The sequence below is a fragment of the Coturnix japonica genome, chromosome 1 (genome assembly GCF_001577835.2).
Source record: "Coturnix japonica isolate 7356 chromosome 1, Coturnix japonica 2.1, whole genome shotgun sequence".
In the NCBI taxonomy this organism is placed as follows: domain Eukaryota; kingdom Metazoa; phylum Chordata; class Aves; order Galliformes; family Phasianidae; genus Coturnix; species Coturnix japonica.
In genome coordinates, this window is record NC_029516.1 from 73,915,084 (window position 1) to 73,929,212 (window position 14,129).

At 46.3% G+C, this 14,129-nt stretch overlaps 1 protein-coding gene across 6 annotated transcripts in view; it reads left to right on the forward strand.

Moving 5' to 3' along the window:
* Positions 1-5,016: 5,016 nt before the first annotated feature.
* Positions 5,017-14,129, forward strand: part of ZBTB20 (zinc finger and BTB domain containing 20) — a 447,669-nt gene continuing 438,556 nt past the window's right edge. For 5 of the 6 annotated variants that reach the window (XM_015875890.2, XM_015875884.2, XM_015875917.2 and 2 more), the window contains exon 1: positions 5,017-5,325. The gene's annotated coding sequence lies outside the window, so the exon portion shown is untranslated. The remainder of the gene's footprint in view (positions 5,326-14,129) is intronic. The other variant, XM_015875898.2, reaches the window with a different exon arrangement.

Consider the following 14,129-nt stretch of genomic DNA (forward strand, 5'->3'; position numbering starts at 1 on the left):
AGAGTCTGATGACTGCGATGTATTTTTGTTCTTTTTATTGCAGAATGGCATTGTGGTCTGATATTGATCTTCTGGACTCTGTTTTATTAGGATTCTTAGTCCCTGTAGTACAAAAAACAAGGAATTGTGTGTGTCTGGACAGACTTTCTTACACTGCCTCAGCTCACTGATGTAGCAGCTATATTTACCTCACGCAGTACTGGAGTAATGCAGTACTGTTGTATCTGACGTGGGATGACTGTGCAGGCTAAACATCATTTTGCAGCTTTTGTGCAAGGTGGCCTAAGTGCTATAAAGGCACAGTCACTGTTCCTTTGCCAACATGCTGATAGTGTCATCATAAAAGAAAGTGGGCATTTATGGTACAGCGTGACTTGGAGGCAGATTTCCACAAAGCCATTGAAATAGTTGGAGACGTATCAGCTTTGCATCTGATCTATTATTCACCACATTCCTGGATTGCAAACAAAACAAAACAAAACAAAACAAAACAAAAACAATAGAAAAGCCAGTTCTTGTTCAGCAAACGTGCCCCAGCCTTGCCAATCAATTGGGCTGTCTGAGAGCCTGATCTATAAAGGCAACATAGCCTGAACTGACCAGGAAAGTCTGCCATCCCAGTCTCACTCTGGTTTTCAGCAGAATGGTTAACTCTTTCCATTTAGTTTTTACTGTCTGGGAAATGAGAATAGCAGTAGCTTTTTACCAAAGGGAATTGTGAGGTTTGATTTGTTAATAGGTATGTGCAAAAGGACTGCAGAATCATGGATCAAAGCTGCTAAATTAAAGGAAAATATTGCTTATTTGGAGTTCTGGCAGTAAGGAATGACTGCTGAGCTGGGGAAACAGTTGAGATTCTTTGAGTATTGAAAAACTCCAGGAGAGCGCAGTATTCCTCTCCTTCTGTCTTCAGCGTCTTCACCAGTAAATGTGCAGGGGTAAAGAGCATCCGCATGGTTCTTCTACATTTTTGTTGACCCCTGCTGATGTAAATCAAACACGCTGTCCTCCTGTTATCTTCAGATTTAGAAAACCTATTTTAATCACTTCATACAGGTACCTAATTTGAATCAGCCTGCCAAGCCGCAGGGCTCTTGTGCTTTTTTAATTGGCATCTTTCTCGTTACATTTGAACAAAGTTGTAAGGACACCGGCAGAACATGAATAGAGAAAACTAAATCACCATTCCTGCTGGACTGGCAACGTGATCGTGTGTATAGCTGGGGATTCTGGAGGATCTGAATGCGTTCTGAAGGGGACTACATGGAGGCAATCAAGTTCAGATATGTTGGTATGAGTGTTTCAAGGTCTTGTCCATACTATCTGGTAAAGAGCTGCAACAGAAATTTGCCTGGAATTTTTAACACCACTATGGTATCCTTACTTTAAGCCTCAGAGCCATTTAGGTTGTTGCAATACGTGGAGTTAGAAGTTTTCACCTAGGATCAGTCAAACAACCTATCTATACTGTCTATAATATCTGTAAGATAATCAAGAACCTCAAACTGTGATTCTGATCTACTCTTTCTGGATCAGCTGGAAGCAACAAGCAGGTTTATAAGAACAGTTCTTGGTATTCTAGTAAAGCAGAGTCCCTGGAGGTGGCGATGAAACTGTGACAGGGTAGATATGCAAAATACATCAAAAATAGTGCGTTAGCCCATCACAAGGATGAGCAGGATACCTAACAAGTTCATTGAGTCAGGCTTGCTTAAATGTCTGTAGAACTTGAAAACCAGCGTTTAATGAAGCTGCTGAAAGGCCGAATTCTTTCAAATGAAGCAGATCACAGCCTCAGGTGTGGTTATACGACGCCTTTTCTAGTTGTGGTTGCGTACAAGATCTGTCTGAACTCACCAAGCTGGTGAGCCTGGGAACATAAAAAAGAGAGAACAGGGCACTACAGAGCATGTTATTTGGCACTGAAGCACATTCCTTCCCTCTCAGTCTGTCATACAGAATCTTGTCATGTGTAACAAAGACTTGCACAGCCGTATCAGGTCTGGGGGACAGTATAACTTTCCCTGTTTCCCACTTGCTCTTGAAGATCAGCATGTTCTTAGGGCTCTGAGCTGAGAAGACAAGCTTACAGAGAAAGAAGAGTGTTATCTTTCAGGTAGACCAGTGCTTCAGGTGGCCTGAGGTATGATGAGAGCACAACCTGACCTCTGCTGTCCATGTAGTATGACAGGCATGTTCTTGAGCACACTCCATGTGCTGTGATGCAGGCTGGCTACTTACTCTTTCCTCTTCCTGAAGGTGAACCAAGTGCACTGGCACTAACCTGCTCATATACTTGAGAGGAGTCATGGAAACGAGGTGATGGTGAGCAGGCTCTCTCCAAATCTGGCCCTTTGAATCAAACAAATGGGCAAATAATTGCACAGACATTCTTGCATCGGGAATCTCTGTTCACATGCTCCACTCTTGATTGCTTAGGTGGACTAAATGGTTTATAAAGCAACAGAAAATCAGACCGTGGATGGTTTCTATTGATTCAGACAGGCACACGGGCGAGGAACCAGTTGTGCAGATCACAACTTGAGGGGTTTATCACTGAGATCACATAGATATTTTAGATAATATAAAACTTAACACTAACTGCACTTATTTCTCAATGAGGGCCAAAACTAGCTTATGCTGGAATATGCTTCGTACTTGCTTTCAAACAATCTTGATGTTTGATGTGCACCTAAACCCACACAACTTCAGAAGGGTTTGTTTCAGGCTTCAGTTTTGGTCTGGTTCTAAGAGTCTCCATATCAAACTCAGTTCTGGGGTTCTTACGGAGGTTCAGAGTTCCTCAGACTATGAGGAAATGTAACCTGTGATCCTGCTTAGATATGTTTATGGAATTTCTAGTAAGTTGCAGGAAGGAAGGATGTAGATGCCTCCCAAATTCAAGGTTTTAGGTTTGAATCAAAGACAAATCTGAGCACTGTTCAAACACAAGTGGTTCCACATTAGTAGATGTACTTTAACCTGAATGTCTGTTAAATATGAAAGGCTAAAGTCTGAATTTTATAAGAACTTGGTAAATTTGGGATCTCTCTTTAGATTTTAATCTCTAAAGTGAGTAGGACCAAAGAGGGAATGTCAGCTTATGGTAAGAACTCCGGAGTACTAAAACATTCTAATAACATCCTCACTTTGGAGTAAGTCTAAAATAGGAATTCAGAGACTTGTCGTATTATTTAAACTGAATATCAGTGTCTTGTGATTTTCACCAACTGGCTTTGATACAGACCACTCTTGATAAAGTATCTATTTCTTTATCCCATAGCATTGCCCATCATACAACTCTGAGATTAGAAAACAAAGCACTCCATATGTTTATGGTGCCATTTGCTCACGGAACTACAGTCGGGTTCATTTTACAGTTGGAAATACTGAGGCAGTGAGTGATCATTGGTCGTTTGGCACATGTACAGCCAGAACGAATTATATAGAGACCCACAATTAGAAATAAAGCCTCCTGGAGCACTTTCTGCTTTCCTAACCTTACATACCCTTCAATAAGGTGAATATGGTCATGGATTCCAGAGAAACAAATACATAGCGAGGCTAAGTTTTGCTGTATTTATATATCTATATGAAAACGGGCTGTTTCTAAGCGAAATACAGAAACGTGTAGCAGCTAACAGTGAACAAAACTAATCGAATTCACCAGTCACCCGGCTGGTTAATATTATAAAGCCTGCACATGAATCATGAATATACAGCCAGCCTCAGGGTACAGCTCCACGAATCTAGGGAGTTTACCTGTCTCTGTTAGTCAGTAGGCTTATCCCTTTTCGGTCACTACAATTTTGGCATATATTGCCTAATAATAAATGTGATAATAAAAATGCATTTGGGGGAGTCGGATGTTGTAATAGAGCTTTAGATCAAAAGCAGATTCGTTTTACTTAATTTTAGCCATCCTCCAGCTCGCTGCCTCACCTCATGGTGTTCTATAGGCTCCCTCCTCATTTAGGGCCAAAGGGGGCTGGGCAGAAGGGCTTTTTGGAGGTTCCTGTCTCTCCACCAACAACGGGGAGAGCCTACACAGCTGCTTCAGACAGGACGCTTAACTTTGAGTTGACTGCGAGTTACTCGAGGTCAATTGCCCATTAAGAGATTCGGATCCTCATTTGTTTGTCTGCTGATTTTCCACATCCCTGGAGGTGCTCAAGGCCAGGTTGGATGGGGCCCTGGTCAGCCTGAGCTGCTGGGGGGGGCAGCCCTGCCCACAGCACAGGATTGGAGCCAGATGGGTTTCCAGGTCCCTTCCAACCCAACCATTCCGTGATTCTATGACTCTGTGAATCTATGATTCATAGCATAGCCATGGCAATACCACTTAACTTTTCTTTTTTTCCCTTGGATCCAGTTTCTCCAAGTGCAATAATAGTTCCCTGCTGATGTTGTTGGAGGAGCTTTGGGGGTGAAATCCAGGCGCAAAACCTTGTTTAGCCACTTTCATGTGTCGTCATAAGAATCGACAGAATTCCTGTGACATCATAAGTTTACGTATGACGGGAGGCAGGGCTGGGTACAAATTATTTTGGAAGCAGCGTAGATGTGAGAGTATATTATAGAAATAAATGGAGATTGCGTGCATTGGCTCCCAGGTCTTTTGTCTGCGCACCTTGCTCCCAGCCTTTCCCCATCCAAAGAATACGAGCAGTGGGGTGAGCGTGTGCGAATCCAGCCGTCTATTTTAACTCCCCTCGGCCTGTTTGAGAGAGAGCTGAGAGTCTGATGTCTGCTCGCGGCACACCGCGCGCTGGATGCGTTGCACCTGTTCAGACATAAGCACTCTATTACAGATGCGGGGGAAAAGGTTCCCGATCCACGCGGGGACGTATTTATTGAGGGGGGTCCTATTATTTGCCGGGTTCTTCATCTGCGATCCCCGCCGTCCCCCCATTGTCTGAGGAGCCGAGCTCCGCGCCCGGCCCCGCCGCGCACCTCCCTGCCCGCAGCGAGCGGAGCCGGCGGGCGGCGGGGAGGAAGGTGCGGCGGGGCCGGCCCGGAGCCCAACCTGTTGCTGCGGCGGCCGAGCGGGGAAGGAGGGCGGTCGGCCGCCCCGGAGGAGGGCTTTGTCTGCGCCCGGCTCCGCTCCCCCCGCCGCCGCTCCCGCTCCCTCTGCCCGCCCGCTTCTCGCTCTCGCTCTCCCTCTCGCTGTGGTTTTTGTAAGGTAGGTTGCAGCGCGTGTGTGTGTACACAACATCGAGAGCAGGAAAATGGACTCATTAGGGAGGCAGGCGGTCGGGAGCGCTCGCGCTGTAGTGCCGGGGAGACGGAGGCTATGAGGAGGCAAACTGAGGACGGGGGAACAAGGTAGGCCAGCCAACTTTTGGAAAAAAAAACAGGGGGGAGATGGGGGGGGGGAAAAACCCGAGCCCGGCTCCGCTGCGCCCGGCGGCACTTCTTTCTCCAGCCCCCCCCAGCCGGGGTTTAATTTAGAGATGCAAGTTTGGCAGCGCCCTGTGCCAGCCCCACGGCCGGGACCACCGCGCCGAGGCCTGACCCTTGGAAACGTGCTTCCCCCCTCCACTTATCTCAGGGTGTGCCCCCTACCATTCACTTTAATCACTTTCTTTTTTTTGTGCGTGTTTATTATTATTTTTTTTTCTTTTCCCGATGGCGAAGGAAACAAACGCGTTTGTTTTCCAACACCGCTTCCAAGTAAATCAATATCTCGCACTCCTGTGAGCAGCCCTCCCCGCCCGGCTCGCCGCTTTCCTCCTCTGTTTATGCACTTCCATCTGTCCGTCCATATATCATCTCCTCCTTATTTACCGCTAAATGGGTTTTATTACTATTTGCCGACGACTTCTTGCCCGCAGCGCCGGCGACAGGGGTGTACGGGGACTCTTTGTTGTGTGGCTCTATGTCGGCTCTAAGTTTGAAGTCCAGGCTCGCCGTAGGTTAAATAAAAGCAGAAAAGAGAAAGCGGAGAAAGCAGGTTCCACTCCTCCTGACCGAGCTTTATCCGGAGGTTTTGTTGTTTGTCTGTTTGCCTGCGGGGGCGGAGGGGGTTAATTCGGGTGATCGTACATCGACTTTTTTCCTCTCGGGTATTTTTAACGTCTAATTTTTCATTATTAGTATTTTTTCCAGTTTCCTTTCCTGGCCAGAAAGGAGACTCAGATCTCAACTTTTGTCTCTGGGAGCTGATGTCACGTTATGGAGGCATCGCCGGGTTCGAAGGACCCAAACTTTGGCGGAGGGACTTGGTATCCTCGGCTGCCCCCCACCCTCCGCTCCGCGCTTCCGTCCGTGCCGGCGGGGACGGCAGGGGGAAGGGAGGGGATATATTTTTTTACAGCGGTGGCAAATTATGAAATCTATCGAGCCATTTTGTCCAGCACGAGTAACTATTTATTTACCTTTTTTTTTTTCTTTTTCCCCTTGCTCAAATATTCCTGCTTATTTGTCATTTCAAACCTTGAAGCTTTCCTCTGAATTAATCCTTATTTGTATGTATATATGGAGTTGGTTTTGGAGGGGAGGGGGGGGGTGATTGAGGAGGGATGTGCGATGCGTTTCGTCGCCCACTGAGCACTGTCGAGTTTTGGAGCCCAGATTTTACTGTGGGTTCCCGGGGCTGCTCGCAGCGATCCATTCGAAATGGTCCTTTTATGTGAGCTCCTGTCAGTGCTGGCTGAGGGCTGAGCTGCTGCTCTGCCGGTGACGGAGAGAGAGGAGAAAGGACAGAGGCAGCCGTGGAAGTGAGTTACATAAAATGTTCTGGAGAACCCGAAGTAATTATGTAAAATGGACGCTGATCGGTGGAGGTCTCTCCACAACAACAATCACCTTTTTAAAAGAGAAAATCATGTCTTTAATAGCGAGAGAGGCTGACTTCTTTCAAAATAACCACCACAAACAAATACATGCATTAGGCCTTTCCCCTCAGCACAAAGAAGTGCATAAAGCAGTATTCCCAACCCACCTGGGACTGCCTCGGAGATCCTCCGAAACCTTCAAACCCTTTAAAATGTTCCTTAAAAAGCCTTTTATTTTTATTCTGATTATTTTTTGCAGCCGGTGCAAACTTCTGCTGCCAACAGGTTTTTCTGGCTGTTGTTGCGCTGTTTTTTCTCGCTGTCCTTTAACTTGCAGCTCCCCGGTTGCAGCTGAAGTGCCTCCCCGCTGAACAAACTAAGTTAATTGAAATCCAGAGCAGCACATCTATTCACTGGCACGACAACTGCACAAACTACTTGCTCCATTTTGATCCAAAGCTTTATTCCAGAACCTGAGCGAAACTTTGCAAGGTTTTCTCTATCCCTGTGCCAAGAATTGGTGCCTCGTCTCTTAGCTTGGGAATGGCATTCATTGATTTTTTTTTTTCCCTTTCCCTTTTATTTTTTTTTTTTTCTTCTCTTTTCTTTTCTGCTTTTCACTCGGGCTTCTACATTAATACTTTGTTCATAGACTTCCAGTGCACTCATTGCTTTGCACTGCCTCTCCTCCTAAAGCTCGGACCTCCAGCTCTGAAGGTGGGACATGGGATCCCAAAGGCACCGTGGTCACCTACAGAGGGACGGCTGATATGGTCCCAGGAGGGGTGGCTGCGGGTTCTATGGGATGTCCCCTGTGGGCTGGCTGTGCTTTTGGGCTCCTGCTGCTGCTTCTGGGCCAGTGCAGGTGGGCAGCGTCCCACTGGAGGGCAGCGATCCTGGCGCTGGGGGTCTCACCCTTTAGCAGGAGCCCGGCTTCACCTTAATGTTTCAAACAACTTTTAGAATGACTGTGACATACCTCTGTGTCTCAGGACACCCCTGGGAAAGAAGCATTTGTGCACTGAAAGAGTTAGAATAGGAGAAATGTGTTGTTTTTTTCTGTATGCAGCAAGGCCTCTTTAAACTTAAAAACTTTCCTTCGGTAGAAGAAATCAGTTTACTTTGAAACGGTATATTCTATAAAAACAAACCAATCTTCGCCCTTTTGATGGCGCAAAGTCCATCTGCAAACTGGGCACAGCAGCAAAAGCTGCTTCAGGCTTCAGTAAACTTCCGACCGACATGCGATGCTGGGGCTGGCACCCAGCGAGCCCAAGCCCTGGGATAGCGTGGTCCGCAGGGCCGGTGCCCATGGAGCTGCCTGGCTTCGGGTGTGCGTTGTGTGGTGCAGAGCAGACAGTGATCCAGCACCCCCACACCGAGGTGCTGCCCCGGAGAGGTGCTTTCATGCTTGGTTATACCCTATGGTCAGAGTCAGCTTGGAGCAGGGCTGCGTGTGTGCTCCTGTGAGACAGAGCGAGGCAGCTGGGGCTGTGTGTGTGTGTGTCAGTTTGGGCCGCTGTTTGTTGTGGGTTTGGGGTTTTTTTTGTTGTTGTTTTATTTTTTGTTGGGTTATTTTTTTATTTTTTTTTTTCCCAAATGAGGCCAAAAATGGGGAATAAGGCGGTCAGATCCAAATACCAAACAAATACCGAGCCAAATTCATGTTAATAGTGGAGGATTTTGCTTTTTCTCTTACGGGAGGGAAAAAAAATACGGGGTTTGTTTATTTTGATAAAGGCAGTTGTAGCAATTTCCTGAGTTGGATATATCATTATTGTAAATATTGCTCATGCTTCTCCTATTTTCACATTTTCTTCATAGGCCCGGCTTATTCATAAGGGAAAACAGCTGCAGAAAATTAGAAAAATGGATTATTATTTATATAAAACTTTGATGTAAATAGGGAACGGTGTCCCCCGCTACAGATTTCTGTGGGCTGGCTTACAAATCCCGTACAAGAAAGATTATGGTCTTAGATAAATTGTTATTTAAATCATTTCAAGAGAACCCCGTTCGTTTTTGCAGGCCATATGAGTCTTTAGCAGCACGGTTTGAATAGGACCTCTGTTTAGAAATGGATGGCATGCTGTGGCCTTACAGATCCGAGCCGGTTTCACTCCTGTCCCATTTTATAGGGCCCTTTTACAGTGCGATCCGTGTGGTAAAGAGCTCCGCCTGAAAGAGATCTGTAACTGTTAATGGAAAATTAAACACTGAAATTTAACTTCAAGTTACTCCGTTGGTTTGGTTTTGTTTTGTTTGTTTCTCTAGCAAAACTTTCAGAAAACCCAAGCCCTTTTTCAGTGTTTTTTAAGACTTTTTGATGGAATAATGCACTGGAAATAGTTGTTTTTAAACAATAACTTGCTCCGTCCGTGAGGTCGGCAGTTCAGTCCGTGCTGCAGAGAGAAAAGGATGGCAAATCAAAGTGAAACTGACTTCATTGATTGCATCGGGGTGGCCCACCAAAATTCTGAGAGTAAACAAGCAGCATCAGCTACAGAAAATAAATGGGCTTGTTATTTAGCTTGTTATTCAGCTGGCCATTCCAATAATCCCAGCTCCTCGTGGTAAAGAGCAGCGCGTAACTGTGCACCAAGTTTAAAGGTGTCGTCGTAATATTTGCACTGTCTTAACTTGAGCAGATTTACGTGGGTTTTTCAGAATTTCAGAAAGGAGTGAATAAAGGCAAAAGCTTTCCTCTGGGACAGTTTTTGCTCTGACGGTGTTGCCTGTGTTCCTTATTATTTCTCTTACAAGGTAGCAGTTAGTTCTGACAGCAGCAATCCAGTCCTCTTGAATAGGTAAGTGGCGTTTTGGAATGCTTACTTCCACTCCACGTTTCCTCATTTGTATGGCTCAGATGTCAGGTTTCCCCATGTCCTGTGAAGGCTTTTTCCCTGTCCATACTGGTGGCGGCTCAGTCTTGGAGCTGCTCCTGCTGGGGTGATCACTGGGGTGGATATGACGCCAGTGGGACACTGCTGGTGGCCCCCCATCTCCAGCAGGGTGGGAAGGAAACAAGCCCAGCTTCTGCCCCATACACAGCAGCCTCTGTGTTTTGAATAGTTAAAACACAGCAGCGAGGGATTGGGCTGGTTAAATAGAGCTTCCCTTATTAAAAAAATGCTGTTCCTATGGTGGCTGGGGTTTGGCTTTGGTGAGACGAGAGCGTCCGGCTGCAGCCTGCCCTGTGGGGCAGATGCTCACCGTAGGAAAAAGCCAGCCAGTAAACGGAGCCGGCACTAGGTGGCACTATGGAAAGAGAGGCCGAGGAGCGTGCAAGCACAAAGAGCGAAATGTGGTGGTGCCAATCCAGGGTCCTTTCCCACCAGCTCCGGGGAAGGCAGGTGTTAGGGCTTTTAGGGCTGCTGGGGCTTCTAGGGCTTCAGCCTGACCTCGCTTGCTCTGCTGCAACCCGGTTCTGCTCCTCAAAGCCTCTCAGCAAAAAGAGGCATTCCACAAGAAACAAGTTCTGCCAATTCAAGCACTGGCAGCGTCTTCAGCACTTCATTCCTCAGCGTCGTGCCATACACCTTTCCTTGTGCTGCTGTGAAGTGAGCACAGCCCCCGTTTTCCAGCCAGTTTGCACGAGTGTTAACAGCAGTACAAAAGCTGAACACAAACCAGCACGTTCGTCCTCCAGTTTGAAACTAGCTCAAATATGGCCATTATATCCAGTTGTATTAAAAATCCTTCATGAGTGCTGTGAAGAGGAAAGGAAACCTGAAGGGGCAGGGCTGTGCGTGCGACCCTTAGCAGAGCGTCTGTGCTCTATCTGTCGGAAACATTTGGCAGGCCAGAAGTATTGCCATTCTGTAAGTCACGTCTGTAGATGACCTCTTAATGTTATGCTTCCGTAGTAAATTTATCTTGGGGTTGTGGTGGAGCTAAAAATGCAGGCAGCATGGTGCCATTTGATTCTGAGGTAAACATAGCATGGAAAGTACTGGCTTTCTTTTTTCTTTCTTTTTCTCTTCCCCTGGTCATAAGAACTGACTTTCTAATACTTTCTCTGATCATTGGCAGCTGAAAGTATGACCCATCTCTTGCAGATGCAGAAGTGAGAGTGGGAAAGTTGCCTTATGGACTTCAGAGTTTTCCTTTCAGCAAACTGAAAGTTAATTATTGATTTCTCTTCCCTCCCCAGGGATCCCAACGTCGTTTACTCTGGCTAGAAAGTTGGTGGTCACAGTGCTGGAATTTGGGAGTCACGGCTATGTGGCAACATGGGACTTTGCGTTCAGGCTGTCAGGAACAGATTAGATGGAGGCTGATATGGGAAAGAGTGAAAAGAGATGTGGGAGAAGCTTCCCTAAGGTTTTACGCAGGGTGGACGTAGAGACTGTTCTCCATGGCTTTGACCGGTTTGATAGCTAAGTGTGTCACCGGCGTTAGTGACTGAGGGGAATGCTGACAATAAAGCAAAACCAAACAAGCCCCCCAAACTTATTGTTTAGGCTCAGACACAAGAAAACCCCGTTTAACTGATAATGTGCTCCCTCTGCTGGCTCTCCAACATGAGCAAATGCAATTCCCAGGAGATTCGGCCACGCCCGCCAGGACAGTGCCCTGCAAAAACTGGGGTTAAGTAAGTGAATGGCTTTGGGCTCTCTTCTTCTGCTGTATTAGCTGGAGAAGCCTTCTTACAAAGTGTGCTACAGCCTTATATACTTGGCATGACACACCGAGTGTGGTCATGAAATCTCACTCCAGTAACTCAGGCTTCTTTTGCTTTGTTTCCAGTCTTGCTTATATTTGATAAGCTTTTTTTTCCCCCCTATTGGGAAAAAAATGGGGTACCATTTTGGTACCATTTTGCTGCTGCTTCCTCCAGGGTTCTTCCCATCTGAAGGAGTTTTAAATATGTTCTTGTTGGTGCTTCTGTCATCCATTACAGCGCACGTAGGATCTGAAGAAGCATGGGTGCAGCTAAGGCTTTGGCTGCTTCCAACTCTCTGTCCCAGTTAAATCTGCCTGTCAGCTCTGTACTGCTGTGCCCACTTTTTCATCCTGGCCTTTGGCTTGAATAGCGGCTGTTTTTTCGGGATGCTCTCGAACATCCTTCCTCGTTGTGATGCATCTGTATTTCTTTTCCAAACACAGACCCAATTGTTTCGTATGTTCCCTGCACAGCGCGTTTTCCCCAGTAGATCTGCTTTTAAAATCCAACATTTTATACTTTCATACTATGGATCATTTTGAAGTTCTGGATAAGGCTGAGTGTTGGAGAAAAAGCTGGAGAAAGCTTTATTAATTCCACTAGAATATTTGGGATGTGTGGAAGATGCCGGACACAGTAATCATATAGTGAAATACTGTCATGTATTTCCTGTATTTTCCATCCCTGGGGACTGTCATAATAAGGAACCTCACCTTGCAGCCACTAGCACGTTGGTGGGAGTCAGCCGTGCTGAGTTTCAATAGGGCTGGGCTCAAGTTCTCCATGTCAAATAGTGAAAAGTTTCCTCCCTGCGAGTCTCACGCTGCCCATCTAGGTGACTGCTTATTAAATCCTTACCCAACAGGGACAATAAACCAAACAGCCTGGTGGGTAGCTAATTGGCTGGAGTGACTCAAGCCACGTATAAATCTCATTTGTACTCAGAACATTGACTCTCTCTGGCCTCATCGGTCTTCCCAGTATTCATTCATTTGTAGACGGCCAGAATAGAATACAAAGAAAATCATCCCTTGTTCTTCTTTCTCAGCGTGTGTCTTAAGGTGCACATGGGATGATTCTCCGTTATTTCCCTTTCATAGACCCTGCAGTTTAGGGACCCATCTTCCTGGAACGTAAAGCAGGGAGCCTGGCCCCGTGTGGGCAGCCACAGCAGAGACATCAGGAAAGCGGAGCAGTGCTGAGAGCAGCTCACCCTCCTGTCACCAGGTCCCTTGCCATGAGGAATCATAGCAGGGGTTGGTATGGAGATGGCTTGCCCTCCTGCTGTACCTGCTTTGGGGATAAATAGAGAATTCAGCGCCTGGGGCTACCAATCTGGCACCTTTTGCTAGTACTAAGCTAATGACGTGATTAGGACCAGTACATGTTTTCAGCAAAGGCCGGGCCTCTGCTGACTCACGGCGAACTGCTTGAAGCCCAAACACTGTTTTGTTATTTCCAGCGTTTCATAAAAACGCTGCTTTTATTTTCCTCTCCGAGCCACGGCCAAGTTCTGAAAGCTTCAAAGGCTGCTCCAACCAGATAGTAAAAGTGCGTTTTTAAGATACAGACGTCTCCTAAATGAGTTGGTCTTTTCTGAGCTATATCAACTTCAAATCATTTATCCACTAAGTCACTCGAGCTCAGCCTGAAACATTTTGCTGCTGTGAAAGCAGCTGCTCCTGTATGAGGTTAAAAGCCAGTTGTGCTCCCGCAGTACATTTGGCTTTGCTGTACTTTGTGCTGGGCAAGAGAAAGCTCAGGCTTTTTCTCTGGCGCAAGGCTTTTTTTTTCCCTGCTAATCTCTGAGTTCCTTTTTACAGGAGACAGGATCCCATTCAAAGCTGTTCATAACAGTTTTTAGGCATTTTTTTAAACCTGTGTACAAAGATGCTAAATATTTTATTCAGCACAGAGGCGTGGAGCAGTATGAGAAGTGGCAGTCAGACTGCAGTGTAGTAGCTGGAGCAATGTATGCGAGTACATAGGTACCAGAAAGGATAACCCACTGATGATGGATGCAGAAGTCTTATTTTGGTTATAGTTTCTTTACTTATTTTCAACAAGTTGCTTAATTTCTCAATGTCTTAGTTCCACGTCTTCAAGATAGGGATAACGACACTTGTTTGTTTCTGAGAGCAGCTGGGAGATCGGTAGCCACAGCTTTATCAACTAGTTTTAATATTTCAATAATCTTTCCCTCTCTACTTTTAGTCCCGTCACCCTGAAAGTGCATTGCAGCCTCTTTCTTTACTTTAATGAGATTTCCTTATCCAGTCAAGGTTTTGAATGTGTAGTTTTTCATGGAGTCATAGAATGGCCTGGGTTGAAAAGGACCACAGTGATCATCTCATTTCAACCCCCTGCTATGTGCAGGGTCACCAACCAGCAGACCAGGCTGCCCAGAGCCACATCCAGCCTGGCCTTGAGTGCCTCCAGGGATGGGGCATCCACAGCTTCCTTGGGCAGCCTGGAGGTTCTCATGCATGTCCAAGAAGAATGGACACCTGAGGTCCTACTTGGTTTCTTTTTGGAGAAGTTTTCTTCACATGGACATAAGTGTTAGCATTTGCTTCAGTGGTAGAGATGGCAGTAACTGCTCAGCCTTAGTTGCGCACACTGTACCATGTAGGATCTCAGGTGAATTCTGAATGAGTTGTGAGCCATGTATTGCCACTGTAGTCATC